The sequence below is a fragment of the Gobius niger genome (assembly GCF_951799975.1).
Source record: "Gobius niger genome assembly, chromosome: 6".
Lineage (NCBI taxonomy): Eukaryota > Metazoa > Chordata > Actinopteri > Gobiiformes > Gobiidae > Gobius > Gobius niger.
In genome coordinates this window covers 5,032,827-5,050,378 of record NC_136857.1, presented here as the reverse complement: position 1 = coordinate 5,050,378, position 17,552 = coordinate 5,032,827, and the positions used below count along the sequence as shown (strand labels likewise).

The window sequence follows — 17,552 nt, the reverse complement described above, 5'->3', positions numbered from 1 at the left end:
TAGTGAAGTAGTTATTAAAACATGACTTATCTGATGAATAATATCACTGAAGTGGCTTCATATGGAGAATGGATTAATCAGTTATAATCGATCCTCCAGCACAAAGTGAGAACTGCTGAGAAGATCGTCAATGCCCCTTAGGGCTGGGTACCCTTAAAAAAAAAAATGATAACAAAAAGTATTGTTCAGGTGCCGGTATTGAAACCCAAGTATCACTAAAGTATAGCGATACTTGGGTTTCAATACCGGCACCTGAACAATACTTTTTTCCAATATTTGTGATCTAGAACCAGAAAACTGAACAAAATAATGTGTGGAAGAAATGCAAATGTACAATATCGGGTTTATCCCCAATGTCAAGGAGTGTGTGGAAAAAATGGGGAATAATTTGGGATAAAATGGGGGGAAATTGGGAGAATTTGTGGAAAAAATAAGAAAAAATGGGGCAGAAATAGGGGGTGGGGGGGGTAAATTAGGGGGAAATGGAGGAAAATAGGGAATATATTAGCAATACCCCTCCTGGAACCGCCACCTTAACGTGGTGGAGGGGTTTGAGCCCCCGAATGATCCTGGGGCTCTGTTGTCGAGGGTCTCCCATGGCAAACCGGTCCTAGGTGACAGGTCAGACAAAGAGCGGTTCCGAAGCCTCTTATGAGAGACCAACAGGCCCGGTTAGAACCATGAGGCCGTCCTTCTGTGGACCCACCACCTACAGGAGGAGCCATAGGGGCTGGTGCAATGTGGTTTGGGCAACTCCAACAGCTGCTCCCACGACCCGGCAACGGACAAGTGGAAGAAAATGGATGGATGGATATTAGAAATTGGGAAATCGAGAAGAAATCATTGGGCATAACAATGGGAAAAAAATCATGTATTTGAGGTGAAAGAACCAAGTCACTTCCTTTAACGTTTACCCTGGACCAACAGCGTCAAAACTTGGATCTAAAGATATAAGATTTTATTTCGATACTTTACTTTCTCTGATACCTAAGCCTTTTTTCCGATACTACACTGGTATCGTTAAACTGTACCCAGCCCTAGTGCCCCTCTGCCCTACATTCAGGACATTTACTCCCCCGATATCACTGGCTCAGCGTCTCACAGTCTCTTCCGTGCGCTCCCCTCAGATCCGGCCAACTCAAGGACAACTCCTCTCCCTTCCCTTTCCCGTGTATTTTAGACATTGCTCTATAAATAGTCTTAATACAATGTTTACACCACAGACTGTAGAGAAACACGACTTCCATTACTCTCCATCAACTAGATCCGACAATAAACCTGACTTTGACTTTCACAACTTTTTTCCCTCATGTTTCCGGCATTAAAAATTCATTCTTGTAGATTTCCTCAAATTGCATCATGCACCTGCACCAAAACACAACAACAATCGTTCAGTTCTTTGCTTCACACGCCCCGATGAATACAGCTCCATTTTAAATGCCACTTGTTTGCTTGCGTGCTTGACTCATTTTTTTTTTTTCTCTCTCTCTTCTGCTTCTATAAATAGGCCGTGACGATTGACTTCCTGGTTGCTGGGTTAGCTGCCCAATAACCCTTCAGCAAAACAAGTCATGAGAGCGGGATGTGTACAAAACAAAGTCATAAAAAGTTGCAGAGATTTGCGTTTTCAGAAATATTACGCGGTGAAATACAGATCTACACGGGCTCCACTGAATTTGAGAGGAGCTTGCGAGCCCGAAAAAGGTTGAGCACCCCTAGCCTATAGAAGATGATCAGGACAAAAAAACGTACCCCTCCTCCACTCTGCGAGATCAATAAGGTTCAAGAAGATTAATTTCTCTTTAACACATTGTGACACATGAACGAAGGGCCCCTCGGAAAAACAACAGGACAACAGCGGAGCTCGCCACTTCCACTGCAGCCCGTGGGGGATAGAGCGAGGCACACCACGGGCAGGGGCGGGTCGAGAGAGAGTCAAAGAATGTGCTATGAGAAATCGTCCTGATTCAACGCGATGCAAAAACAAAGCTTTGTGTTTTGAGAGGTAGGAAGTTTGTCACGGTAGGATTCGACGGATCTGGAGCGTCCATTACGGCGGCACAGCTAATCGCGATTTCGACGGCCGCAAAGCTGTTGTTTAAAGGTGCCTTTGCATAAAACGAAATGTCTCCGTAGAGTCTCGTCAAATAACCCGCTCACCCTGGACTCCAGACGTCCACAAACATGCTCTGATTTGCATGTGATTCTTGCATTAGTTTAGCAGTTCAGATTTCAGTTTTCTCTCAAACGTTGATGCTCCTGGATGTGGTTTTTAGATCGATAGATACTTATTAAGCCCTAATATTGAGAGCTGTTCTTTTCTCAGATTAAGAGTTATTATTCCTGGGTCAATGATTGTGTTTTTCAAATATATATAACAGATCATTTATATCAATAACAAGGTCCACCATCCCCTTATAGATACGGACGGCATCTCTGGAATCGCCCATATATGGTCATGTTTGACAACAGTTAAGGGGGGAAACAATTTAGAGAAAAATGTAAATGGAATCTAATTATTCACGACTTTAACAAATGATGAATTACGACATATATATATATATATATATATATATATATATATATATATATATATATATATATATATATATAGTTTTCTACTAAATAAAGATGCAAAGACATGGAGAGGAGCAAAGTGGTTCAACAGCCCATAAATACATAAATAATGGAGAATGCGAACATGTTAGCATCGTGCTAAAGCTAACAATAGCTAGTGCTAGTCGCTTCTACTGAACAATCTGCTGTTAATAAACACAGCAGATTGTGTTTATTCGATTTAGAATAAAATCGAATTAGAGTTGACTTTATTATTATGTGATAATGAATATAGGGCTGCTCGATTATTGAAAAAATAATAATCACGATTATTTTTGTCATAATTGAAATCACGATTATTCAAACGATTATTTGCTGCCTTTAAAAAAAAGTCTATCTTTATTTTATTTATTTATTAATCAAAACACTACACTACACTTTATGTTTTCTGGACAGTCATAAAAGTACAAATGATTTCAAGTACACCTTGATTAAGGAGAGGTCCCTGTTTCACACCTGCCCCCTGCTGGCCAGCCCTCACACCTGCGCAAGTAAACTGAGCAGCGCGGCCTGATGACATCATCACACAGCGCCGTTTGTTTTTATGTCAGACAAAAGCATGAGCCGTGGCACGTGAAAAGCGAAGGGAAAATAATCCCAGCGCCGTGAAATAACGCAAGTCTGCTTTGCAACAAAAAAAAATTGAAAATAAAAGATTTGAAAAAATTGAAAAAAAAATAATTATAATTGATTTTTTGCGATTATTCAAATTTTGTAATCGTTTACTGTTGTAATCGAAATCGTAATCGAATTTCGATTAATTGCACAGCCCTAAATAAATGTATACATCGCCAGAAAATGGATAAAAAGAGTGAAAAATTCGAGGCCACGCCCCCTTCTATGACACGATGCTGTCTGTATCTATAGTTAAGCCGCAAAATCTGCATGTCATTAATAGACAATCACAGCCTGGAATCTTTGCACCAGTCCCAAGCTTGGATAAATGCAGCAGGTTCAGTTAAGGAATGGCATCTGAGACAAAAGCTAAACACTACCAATCCTGCGACAGTAACAGCTCAGGGTTTGGAGAGAAGCTTGTACTTAAGTGGAATAAAAAATACAACTTTTTGATGTTAAACGGCACCGCATTGGAGAGCTTCTTGTCTGTTCGAGAATCACATCAGCAAATTAGCAACAATAGGTAAAAAAAAACACCAAATACATTCTTATTTGTGCCATATCGCCCACTGCCAAACGCAGGAGAAGGCACACAAAGACTGTGCAAGTGAATGTAAATTGAAATACATGGCTCAAGGTTCTGCGTTTCCCAGGCCGCATTAGTATGTGTATGAGATCCATCGCGATGACTGGAGCCCTGCCCCCCAAGCCACTGACCCCGCCACCAGCCGCCTCTCCGACTAACCTCCGTCCCCTCTCGCCATTCAGCAAACACCATGCATCACTGTCAGCCGCTCCTCCTCGACGCCGCGCTCGTGCAGCACGGACCCCACGCGGGAGCCAATAACGCAGACTTACAGATGCCATTATGCAAAATCCACTGTTTTGTTTGTGCTTTTAACAAGGCTATGATGTGATTTGAACCTACACAACATACATGGGGATTTCTTTGTTTCGTTCGTGTGTCCTTATGAGAGCTGGACGGTGATAAGAAAATGCTGAATTAGAAAAAATTTGGGACAAGCGTTACGTTTTGCAATTACGATTCGCGATTTATGTTTTTATTGAACATTTTTAACAAGTTGAGAAGCATTAAAACTTAAAGGAATAGGCCACCGTTTTTACATACTGAGATATGTTCTTACCTAACCTTAGCTGAGTTAATATATCCCCGTCTGGTCTTTGTCCGTGCGCTCTGCCAGGCAAACGGAGCACATACGCAGCCTCTCCCACATGTCATATGGCTCCAAAAAAGCTCACGATAGAAGCTACCAAGCTCTTCCACGTGTTCCCTATTTAAATAAAGTTACGTGAAGTGTTTTCACGCGAAGTAACTCCTAAAGACTTCCCCCCGCTCACTTCCGTCAATAACCTTTAGGAGCTACTGCGCGGACGTTGTGCTCCTCGTATCATTACGCCTCACAATATAGTCCCCCTTTTTATCTGCTTATAAAATCGACATGTTTATATTTCTGTGTAAATATACTTCGCTTGAAAACACTTCACGTAACTTTATTTAAATAGGGAACACGTGGAAGAGCTCGGTAGCTTCTATCGTGAGCTTTTTTGGAGCTATATGACATGTGGGAGAGGCTGCGTATGTGCTCCGTTTGCGTGACAGAGCGCACGGACAAAGACCAGACGGGTATATATTAACTCGGCTAAGGTTAGGTAAGAACATATTTCAGTATGTAAAAACGGTGGCTTATTCTTTTAAGAGAAGGCTGGAAAATGGACTGGTCATCTAAACAAGAATAACATGGATTTCAGAGTATGTTCAATATCCAAATGGAAACAAGATATTTAGTTATTTGCAAGGGATACTGTCTGCCTAATAACTTGCTAATTATGACCAGGGCTGTATCATATTGCACATGATTACGCCGGTGTAATATTTGGACACTGGTGCAAATTGTGATACCGCTGTAGACACGATATAACTGCATGTGCACAACAGCTGATTTTGACAGGAGGATGGAGCTCACAGCAAATGCTACGCTCAGCTACACCAGCATAAACATGACTGTGGGGAGACTTAAGGGGCAGGGGCAATAAAATGAAGCTTCTCTATTGCTTGAGTAGCTCATCTTTGCGAGGAAAGGCTCGGGCTTTGGATGAACTCCCGACAAGTCGCGTTCCCTTAGCATGGCGCTAACGACAACACGGCAAAGAGAAGCATCAGTTGTTAAAAGCTCATTTCTCTTTCATCTGTGGCGTCTCCATCATGATCTCACGAAGACTCAAGACTCTGCTTCTCTCTCTCGGCTTCTGCGTGAGTGCGTCACTGCGTGCTCTTGGTTGCCATGGCACCGGCCGACAGTAGAGGAGGAGCTTGGAGAGCCGCAAAAATGTCATGTTGGAGTCAAACACACTACAAATACTGGGTCGTCCCATATGGTCGTCTCCTATGCGCTTGTCGGCTATGAAAAACACTTGGTTTCAGTTCTCTATGTAAGCAGCTGAAACCAAGAAGCGCTTCTCCAGGTTTAGAAGTCCGTACTCTTTCAGTGGACTCTCGCTGATGCTTAAAGGAACAGGCCACCGTTTTTCCATACTGAGATATGTTCTTACCTGAGCTTAGATGAGTTGATGCGGACCTGTCTGGTCTTTACGGGTGCCCTCAGTCACGCACAAAGACCGAAGATGTTTTTAGCATTTAGCCTCCTCTCCTCCTCTCCTCTCTGAAGTTAGAAGCGACCAAACTCTTTCCCTCTTTCATTTAAATACAGTTACATGAGCAGTTACACGATCCAAGTAAAGTTACACAAAATGAAACTTTCTAAGTGGATAAAAAGGGGTACTATATTGTATGGCGTAATAACACCTTAGGGGCACTTCGACGTCTGCACAGTAATAGCCTATCTTCAGAATTCTTAAAGGTATTATGTAAAATTGACTTTTTCAAGCTTTACATCATGTTATTATGTCATTCCCTCATTAAAAACATGCCTGAAGTGTTGCCTTGGCACATTCACGTATTTTTGAGTAATCTGTAATAACTCTGATGGCGGCCATTTTAGGGATAGGTTTGCCTGAGTCCTCCTAGGAACGCCCCCACCTATTTCAAGACATTCACTACAGCCATTTTGAGAGAGCAATTTTATACAAGGCAGTTATTCTAATTTACTGCATTTACAGACCAACAGAAGGTTTGGTCATCATTGTAGTGTGATATAGACTGGTGCTATGTGACTGAAAAAAGCATAATACCCCCTCTTTAAGGAGTGAAGATTTTACTGCACGGACGTCTAAGTGCTCCTAAGGTGTTATAACGCCTTACAATATAGTACTCCTTTATATCCACTTAGAAAATCGACATCGTTAGCCACATAGCATAATTGCCTATGTCATATTGTATTGCTACAATATCAATAATAGAATACCAATGTGTTTTTTTGTTTTGTTTTCCAAAAACAGTGAAATATGATTGAAGCCATTATGCTATGAGGCTAACAACATGTTTGATTTTGTGTAACTATACCTGGAAGAGCTTGGTCTCTTCTAACTTCTAGTCTCGCCAACCAGACTCCGCTTCTTTACAGAAGAGGGTCTGGCAACACTCCATTGCGCGCTTTCAACGGAAGTGACGCAGCGATATGGAGCCCACCGACCAATCAGAGCAGCTCCCTGAACGGGCGTCACGTTGTTGCGCCTTTGTTTTGTAAAAACACAAGCGACCACTTCACGTAATGCTCCGGTATGCTTGTATTCTTAAGCTTTTCTGACTTAAACGACAGAAGTCATTTACTGAACTCCGTGTGGCAGGAGCGCCATTGTTAATGTCCGAATGACGACAACTTTCTTGTCGCTGTTTCTGTCGTCACATCCGCTATGTTCTCATTGGCTGCTGCGCTTCGGTCGTCCCACATTAGTCCCGCCTCCAGCAGTAGCTTTTCTACTACAGGGTCGCCAGACTAGTCTCCTGTTTATTCATTAACAAACATCGGAGATTAGTCTGGATGCCAGGCTATCTAACTTCACCCCCGTTTGGCCCCATAGAGGAGAGGAGGAGAGGCTAAACGCTAACAACATCTTTGGTCTTTGACTGAGCGCACGCACAAAGACCAGACAGGTGCGCATCAACTCGTCTAAGCTCAGGTAAGAACATATCTCAGTATGGAAAAAACGGTGGCCTGTTCCTTTGGATGCTTTCACTACGAAACATTTATCTGTTAGGATCATGTTGAGAATATTTCAAATTGTTTGCCTCACTAGAATTACCAGCAGAGGGCATAATCAATCATTCTCAGAGGAAATCAATGCCCAAACGAGAATAAAATTGTTTTCCATATCCATACTGTTAGACACGCATGAAATGTGCAAAAGTACTGTAAGCATAAGCCACTGGGAAGCATGATGAGTCCTCTTCACGTCGGCGCATATAGGGATGCATAGGGCGCACGTGTGCCGAGGACTCGGGCCACGGAGTTGACTGTAAATCTGCCAGGAGAGCGGGAAGTAGACACTGGGCTTCTTGCCGCCACACCCCTTCGCACAGGCGACAGACAGCTGGAGACAAAGCTGCAAGCCGAGCTAAATTTAAACACATCTCCAAATGATTCACCAGCGCACAGACATGCCTTCTCCTGTCAGGCTGAAAAAACCTCCACTACAAAGGCACAAAAGGCTCCGAAATAATAATTATGTGCTCACTAATTGCTAATAAGAACCAACCCCTCAGCGGGAGCCAGCATCCGAACTGACCTAACAGCTGTCTGCGCCACTTCTCCTCAACTTCAGTTTGCCCACACTGGAGGGTTTGACCGCCGCTCGCAACAGCAGATATCCGGCTCGGGGTTTTGGGAAGCACGGAATAATGAGCCGGAATCAAATTGCATTTTCAGTAGAAGTAAATTGCAAAGGGCACGACTGTAATGTCCTTCACACAAAACATAATATCAGACGGTAAATGTGGAAATAGAGCCTTTTACATTATGGAAAACTGCACAATGTATCGCCAGAATATTGTTATTTGGTGACACAGAATCTGAATCGTAAACTTAGCCACAGCACAGTGTGGGAAAAGCACACATTTAGGCAAAAAAAACACTTAAAATGCGCAAGAGATCAGTTTTAGTCATGATTTTCCCAATTTTGTTCCATTTAATCCTCATTTTGGTCGTGTTTTTTGTCTTATTTTCAAACCATTTTAGGGCTGCAACTAGCGATTATTTTGTCATCGATTAATCTATCGAATATTTTTATTATTTAATCGATTAATCGCTTGGCTGTGAATGGTGTAGGAAAGTTGGATTTTTAAATTTCATTTCTCACATAACGCTAAAGTGGCGCCGCTTCAGGACGTGTTGATGGAGGAAACTTAAAGTGAATGTTTGTCGGAGGCTCTTGGCGCTAATTCTGCTTCTGATTGGACGAGACACAGACGGATATTTATGAAATCTACAATGTACAAAACACCACAGACCCTTAACTATGAAAAACAAAGTAGGTTTTCATCAAAAATACTACATTTTCATGTCATTTTTTGCTCTATTTGAGTCTGTGTGAACCAGAAAACGATTAATCGATGACTAAAACAGTTGTCGACTATTTCAATAATCGATTCGTCGTTTCAGCCCTAAACAATTTAGTGGAAAAAAATCGCAAATTGCTTTAATGGAACAAACTGTGTTCAAATGATTGTTGGAATATTGAAAACAGACTTTTTTCCTCATGTAGAGCAGCCCTTTTCATGCCTCCTGACACTGTACAGTAAAGTGCACTGTCAAGCGAATCTTCGCACAGAGTAAAACAGAACATTACAAGCAGAGTGGAATTCCTTTGCTTCCTTGCTCACGTCTATTTGACATTTTTTGCCAAGTTTTCGACGCCATGCCAAGTATTCCAGAGCAAAAACGCGCAACGGCTCTGCACGCAGAATCCCACATTATCATATCTTCAGGGGTTACTGAACGGACACGGGGCCACGCTGCTGCCCCCTGCAGATGTACAGTGAGACACATAATAGAGGGTGAAGCAGCTGGCAGGTACGAAACGAGAAAGGACAACGAAAAGCGCAATCCATCTCGCAGACAAAAAAAACACCGCTTAATGTCTTATTTACTCGTTTCGCACGTGGTGATGAGTGCGTGCACGCGCGCTGCGAACCAGGAGGTTAGGGGCGCTTTAAGCTCGGCATGACAGACAGACAGCCCCCGCCAGTCTGCCAGTCTTTTCCGCACCGCGGGTTTGATGCGCCGAAAACCCAGCGGAACGGAGCAGAAAAAAACACCACCCCGCGCGTACAGTATGTGCCACGGAACACCCCATGTTGTGCCACTGTTACGCGCTCCCTTTTCCTCGCATGCTTCCCGCACTATAGTCCCAATTATGCCCATATGTTGCGACATCGGAAGCCTCAGCTGTCCGCTCCCCTGCACACTTTTACGCACGGTCGCTAAATGTAAATAAAATAAAAAAATCAAATTCACGCGTGCGAGCGAGGTGGGTGCGCGTGCTACACAAACTTAGTGGAGAGAGACTTCCAACAATTCGCCTGCCTCTGCTGTCTGCACGTAACACGCAAGTAAGTTCATCGTAATACGCGGAGCTGTGTGTGGAAAGCTAACGTGCCCTTCGTCGCTAAAAGGGCGAGGGCGCACAGATTAGGCTGTCACCTCGTAATTGACCGCGCGCTGTGCCCTTTCGTATCGATGCCAAATATTGTGCGTGCGAGCAGAGGCGCTGGGAACCCACAGTCATTCACCCACAACATTTCCGTCCTCTGCTGAAAGGTGAAGCGAAGAGGGGAGAAGAAGAAGAAGAAGAAAAAAAACGCCAAGTCCGCTGGTTTCTCCAAAGCGCATGGCATAGCAAGTGCGCGGAGACGCTGCGCTTACCTCGTGGAAGTCTCCCGGCGCCGGGTCGATAATTTCTTCTTTTTTTACACCATTAACTCTCCGCCATCTTCGGCACTGTTTGTTTAAATGGGAAACACTGCCGAAATCCAAGAAGCCAGTTCTGTAAGTTGAGTGCCGCCGCGAGTGCGTCTGGGTAGGCGAGTTCGCTGCGAGGGAGCGCTGCGTTTCCGGACTCGCGTTGCCAACCGGGAAGTGGACTACAAGTCAGGCTCCTCGCGTCCGCACGCCAGCGGCAGCAGCAGGCAGGCAGGCAGGCAGGCAGCAGCACACGGCAGGAGAAGGTGCAGGGGGGAGGTAGCAGCTCTGTCTGGTCCGCGGACGGAGCGACCGCGGCGATGCCACAGCGCGTGTTTGCGCGTTTTTTCACGCCACTGTAGCGGTGCTGTACATTTAAAGAGGCAGAGTTGGAGTTAATTTTTGGGGGGGAATGGCGGGGAAGCAGACAGTCAGCTTTAAGTTGGGATCAAATTAGGTCGCGAAGGTCTTACCCTCGTCTGAAAATGACGGGGAGGGCTCCTGCTGTTGCTGCTGCTGCTGCTCCTGCTGCTGACTGTACATTTTTGCGTCACATCTCCGCACTCCAAAATACAGACGACCCCAGGCATATTTGAATGCGATTAGGCTGTGTTCTTTTGTTCTGCTAACAAGGGTGTAATTATATCCAATTACACAACGCATTACATGTGTTCGTGTCACATTTTACAGAGCTTTACTGTCATTTAGGGCATATTATGAAGTTTGATGTGTTAGTGCTAGAATATGAATAAGAATGTATATTCATAGGCCTATTGTATTGCTAATATAAACTATTTTTTATTTTATTGTTCTTTTTATTGTTTTTTGTGCTCATGTCAGGAAGAAATATTTATGTTGCAAGTCATATGGTCTACACACACAACATGTTTTTGCTTTTTTTTCACCCTTTTTCAGCCGTTCCCTCCACCCTGTTCGCCCCACACCCCCCATGCCACACGTCTCAAAACAGACAAAACACAGAAAACTGAATTTAACCTCTTAACTCCCACCTGAACCGAGAGGATCTTTTTCCTCACGTCATCAGATTTTTTTTCCCATCATTTTCTTGTTGGGTGTTCAACTCATTTTAGTAACATTTTTGTCATTTTATTGTCACATTTTTGTCATTTTTTTGTCACATTTTTGTCATTTTATTGTCACATTTTTGTCATTTTTTTGTCACATTTTTGTCACATTTTTGTCACATTTTTGTCATTTTTTCGTCAATTTTTGTCATTTTTTTGTCACATTTTTGTCATTTTTTTGTCAATTTTTTTGTCAATTTTTTGTCAATTTTTGTCAATTTTTTGTGACATTTTTGCCACTTTTTCATCAATTTTTCATCTCTTTTTTGTCACATTTCCATCATTGTTTTCGTCTCAGTTTTGTTGCTATTTTCACAGCTTTTTTTCCAGAAGCTTTTGGACTGGGCTAAAGCCAAACTGGAGAAAATGTGCTCGGTTCAGGTGGGAGTTAAGGGGTTAAAATAGATACATCACAGCTATGGCAACAACACTATATAGACAGATTGAAAGATAATAATAATAAATAAAACAAATTTAAAAGAAGAAAAATCATCAACAATAACATCTGAAAGGCCTAGTTTTCAAACATGTATATGTAGAAGTAAATTTACTGGGGTATGTTTGGGAAACATTGGAAAAAATGTAGGAAATAATGTAAAAATTTGGGGCAGATTGGGGTAAAAATTGGGGAATGTTTTTGAGAGAATGTGAAGATATTTAGCGGGGAAAATAAATAAAGAGAAAAAGAAAATGTGAAAAAATTGGTGATGAACTATTTTTTATTGATTAAATATACTATTTAGGTTTAACCTCTTAACTCCCACCTGAACCGAGCAAATATTCTCCAGTTTGGCTTTACCTTAAAAAAAAAAGGACATCAAAGTGGCGACAAAAACAAGACAAAAAAAGCCATGAATGAGGAACAAAAAAATCAACAAAGGGGAAACAAAATAGTGACACAAACATGAAAAAAAAAAATACATAATGACACAAAACGAGACGAAAGGGCAACACAAAAACATACCCAAAAAAAGCCACGGAAATGCACCGAAAAAGTGACAACAACACGGAAACAAGGCAAGGAAAAAGATCAGTCTTAGCTTTCAAATGAGGCGTTACACTGGCATAGACACTCGGTTAAGATGGGGGGTAAGGAATGCACTCTATTATAAAACAAAATCTTACCACACTTGATTCATGATATCTATTTAAATCACCTTTTCTTAGCCATGTGCAGCAGTTACACATGATTGCAGGTCAGTTCATCGTTGTCCAGCCTTGTTTGTGCACCAAAGCACGTCTGTTGTTGTCATGACCCGTTCTGAAATGCCATATCCTGCAGCTTTTTTACAGAAACCGGATATCTCGATCACGATTGGCTCCTCGGGGGCACCGATTTCTTATGGATGAGGACCATATGTGTTCAACCTGTTAGGAAGAGACCGATCTGGACACTTGGTTTCAGCCTTTACTGCTGTAGACCTGATCATGGCCACGGCTTTGTCCTGGTTAATGCTTTACTTAGACCTGGATGAGACTTGGTTTAGTCCTGATTTAGACCTAGGTTTGTTAAGACCTTATTTTATCCGGGTTAAGACCTTGTTTAGTCCACTTAAAAGCCTTGTGTTAGTCCAGTGTTGATTTAGTTGAAGTTTATTTTGACTTATGGTATTTAGTAATAAGGAGATAAATGATGAGATCAAGATCAACATTAATGAAAATGAAATAGAAAGATTATATCATATAAAATTTCTTGGAAGCCACATATTTTAAACACGCAAAAGAAAGTATCCAAAACTATTGCAATTTTGTATAATTTGCAATATATTTTGAACAAAAAAGCATTACATTTACTTTATGGTTCTCTTGTCACACCGTACCTAACGTATGGCATAGAGATTTTCAAAATTTCCAATTTTCCTATTACAAAAGAAGATTATCAGATTAATTAATTAATTAATTATGCACCTTACAATTCACCAAGACATTCACTGTTTATCCAATCAAAAATCCTATGACTTAGTCGATTTGTACACGGCAAAGTTCAGTTACCAAGTTAAACAAAATAAAATCCCTAAATGCTTGCAAATATTGTTTACCCAGCGAGAAAGTAACTATAATCTCAGAGGAACATATATATTTAATCAACCGCAAGTACATTCTACATTAAAGGTATACAGGAGGATTTTCCCGAATTTTAGGAAAGAACCGCCCTCTCCGAGGAGAAAGAATCTCCCAAAAACACTCTGGTCTTGTTTCTCTCTTCTGAAGCCTTTCTCTTCTTCTCATACACTTTTTCTCTTGCGACCCTCTGCCATTTTCAAACGACTCGGTGCGTTCTGCGAGCAGCAATGAATGGCTAACAGCGTAGCTCACATAGGCTTGAAAGTGCGCATGCGCAGAAATTAACAAGGGGCGAACGCGCACGACGGCCTTACGTAGGCATATCACCTGAATGATTGACAATTAGGACCAATCGTCTTGATGATCCACCCGGAAATAGAACATCCTCCGCTATACCTTTAAGAAAACACTGTTTATCAAGCAAAGGAGTTAAATTATGGAATAGCTACTGCAATGAGTTAAAACAAGCTATGTCTCTTTTTCAGTTCAAAAATATTTAGAGAGAGAATAATAATGGAAAAATATTTGACAGAATGAAAATTAATTAAATATGCTTCTGGAGCGGACAATGGTCCACCTGAGTTAATTCAGCGAACGGATGGTTATTACCATTAACGTGCTGCATTTATGATTTAAAAGTGAAGGGCAGGCACAATAAGCTTTACCCTCTGCCTGCACCTGCTCATCTATTGTGTTCATTGCTTGACTTGTAGTTTTGAATGTTTTGAATCATTTGTAAATGACCAAACCGAAATAAACCGAACTGAAGTCCTGGTTTACTCGTTCTGTTCCCTTTCACGCCCCTTGTCACCTTAGTTTATCCTTGATTATCATATTTAGACTGGCTTAGGTTTATTGTGCATCTGCCCTGGTTCCTTATCTTCTCCTTATGCTATATATTATGTGTATGTTAAATAAAGGATACTGATCCTGGGGCTTCTACGACCTCTACAGTGTCACAGCAAAGGAGATGCAGGAGGAGAGGATCACACCAAATCCGTCTCCATGGTGATACAGGCAGACAGGAGAGTTCACGGAGAGAGGGGCAGGCACATGCAGACTCAGGCTGTGGCTCTGTGTCGGTGACTAGAATGAAATAAGACGCAGGCCTTACGATTGGAGAGGGAAAAATAAGGTGACTTTCGATTAAATTGTTTCTGTTTTGAAGTACCGTAAATGCTCTAATATAGGCCGGGGCCTTTATTTACTCAAGGGCATCTCGAACCAGGCCTTTATTGGAACCAGGCCACAATTAGAGACAGGCCTTTATTTATATTTGAGCAAAACGGACGACCAGGAAAACGAAGAAAAACGAGATTTGTGTCCATTTGCACCTAAAATATTAGGTTCATTTATTAATTAACATTTCAAACCCTCTCCCAGCGGCTGGAACATTGACGCCTTTTGATTTGTCGGGACAACAGGAAGTGTTTCGTTGCTGTTAGCGGAGCTTTGACATCAATGTCACTGCAGGTTTCTGTTTCGTTTTTACCGCGGACCGGATTATTTGTTGTTATCTTTTGTAAAAGGCGAGTTTAGACGGAGCGTTTGTGTTTGTGATCGATCATGAGACTGACCCGAGAGAAGACGAGACGCTCGCGCTGATGGGAGGAGTTATTTTGAGGCGTGAGACTGACCTGCACACGGAGCAGCTGGACGTGCTTTGAAGACGCGATGGAGACTTTATTAAAACCCTGGAGGGTCACACAACATTTGTTGTTTGCCCTGTTTCCAAACATAGTCACAGGAGGTTTGAAAAGTGGCTGAATCTGTGTCAAAGTTACGCTCGGATCAGCTCCTCCACAGCGTCCCCCTCGGCCCGGGTTCCTGTTTGTTACTTCCTGCACGTGAGTTTTCATTTACACCAGTATGAGACAAATTCCTAACATGGGGAATATTTCTACTGCTATAGTTTCTAATAAAAGCCCCGGCCTGTTTTAGAGACCAGCTTTAATTTGCCTCCGCCAGCCGCGAACCCGGCCTCTGTCAGAGACCCGGCCGCTAATGGAATGCAGGCCAGTATTAGAGAATTTACGGTATGTGAACTTCTGAACAAATTCAAGAATTGCCGGTAAACTATAGGTTTATAAGTTTTCTACATAAGAGGAGCTCATGGAGTCTGGGTGTTTTGTTGCTCGCAGATGACATTAACTTTGCAGCTTTTACTATTTGATAAATAGTTAGCTTAAGTTTAGTTTAAGGCCGGCAGTGAGGCATGATTCATGGAGCCTATTTCCTACAGTCATAGCAGAGTTAGAAAGTCATGGCTGAATGAAAAGTTGACACAAAGTCGTATTTGGGAAGGTCTGCTGTTTTAAAGGTGGGGTGTGAGTCATGTGCTCCGACTGGTTTAAAATAATAAGTTGGGTTGCCTTTACCGTTAGTTAATTACAGCATATGTGGGTTTGCAGTTCCTCACCTGAAAGACAGTCACTGAACTGGAATATTTTCAACTTTACTGCATTAGACGTAGGATGGGGTGGGGTTCATTCATCATTTCAAATCATTTTTTTTATTTCTGTGTTGTGTAGTATATAGTATTGCGTAGCGTAGTTCAAGTTAATTCTGAATGTAGCTGTACACCTGCTCCTCTGTATCATTTTTTTGCTCGTTTTGCTCTCACTTCTTGCTTGAAATAAAAACAAAATGAAAGGAAAATAAAATGATCTGGCAACCCAAAGTGTGGGACTGATTTCTGATTTTCTGATAATCAGTTCAAGAACTAAAAGTAAGTGGTTTATTTGTCATTGTACAAACGTACCACGATATTGTGTTCAGGTGTTAGTCCTGAGCTGCTGCGACTGAGCCACGCCGCCACAGTGAGGTCGAGGAAAGTGTAGCACCCGGAGGAAACCTGGCTGGCCGCCCTCAGTGCTCCTCTGAAACAAGTTTAAGTCTAATGGTTTTGTACAGCCCAATATCACAACAGAAGTGGCCTCACAGCTGCACCGAACATTAAGGCAATAAAACAGAGCAATAAATATGACAATTAAAAGTTCAGGTGAATCCAGGCAAATATAATGTCCAATAGGAGGTAGCGACGAGCGGCGTGGGCGTCCCCCGTCCTTAGACTCTCCAGCACGGCAAGGAAAAACTCAAAAACCCGGCAGGAGAAAAGAGAAACCTTGGGGAGAACCACAGAAGGAGAGATCCACTCCCATGGACGGACAGGCTATAGAGACCCAGGGCCGAAGGATCCCTCAGCAGACGGGCCAAGATCACAGACCGTCCAGTCCTCAGATTGTGGATGGAGTGGGACAGGAGACACCATGTGAACAGTGATGAACAGACTACAGATCTTTTGAAACAAAAGATGTAAACATAAACAACATGTACATCATGTTGTTGTTTACAATTTACAATTGTAAATCATCATAATATGTTATTTGTAAAATCACTATTTGAAGAAGTTTGCCTGGAGATAAGCAGTGCTTAAAGGAACAGGCCACCGTTTTTCCATACTGAGATATGTTCTTACCTTAGCTTTGACGAGTTCTTTAGGACCTGTCTGATCTTCCCCCGTGCCTTCAGTCACGTAAACACAGCGCAGACGGCGTTAGCATTTAGCCTCTCCCTCTCTCCTCTATCGCTCCAAAACAGGTCAAGATAGAAGCTACCAAGCTCTTCCACGTTTTCCCTATTTAAATATGGTTACATGAAGTGTTACACTACAAAGTATAATTACACAAAATTAAACAATGTGGATTTTCTAAGCGGATAAAAGGGGGGACTATATTGTAAGGTGTAATAATACCAGGAGTTGTTCGAAATCCGCGCAGTAATCTTCACTTTGCTGCTTCTATCTTGACTTGTTTTGGAGCTATAGAGGAGAGAGGAGAGGCTAAATGCTAACGGCGTCTGCACTGTGTTTACGTGACTGAAGGCACGGGTGAAGATCAGACAGGTCCTAAAGAACTCGTCAAAGCTAAGGTAAGAACATATCTCATAATGTCTCTCGCCTTTGCTCTGCCCAATCCCGTCAGACCTCGGAAGCTAAGCAGGGAAGGGCCTGGTCGGTATTTGGATGGGAGACCAGACTGGTTGCCTCGCTTCCTTCAGTCTACCCCAGGGCAGCTGTGGCTTACCACCACCGAGTATGGAGTGATCGAAGAATGACGACAGTTTTGGCGCTTTGAGAAACTTGGTAATGCAGGCTTGTAAAGCGCAATACAAGTTTAAGGCATCATTATTAAATCCGTCGTTTAAGGAACTTCTGGACTGAAGTGATGGATTCTGGAACAGGCCAAGACAGTGACCAGAACTCTCATGAAATGCCACTACATCATCTCAAATC

General features: G+C 42.4%; 1 protein-coding gene across 1 annotated transcript in view; it reads right to left on the bottom strand.

Moving 5' to 3' along the window:
• LOC306964689 (nuclear receptor coactivator 3-like) overlaps nucleotides 1-10,343 on the bottom strand; it is a 127,430-nt gene extending 117,087 nt beyond the window's left edge. Inside the window, exon 1 of the mRNA XM_079558790.1 lies at nucleotides 10,074-10,343. The gene's annotated coding sequence lies outside the window, so the exon portion shown is untranslated. The remainder of the gene's footprint in view (nucleotides 1-10,073) is intronic.
• Nucleotides 10,344-17,552: the final 7,209 nt, after the last annotated feature.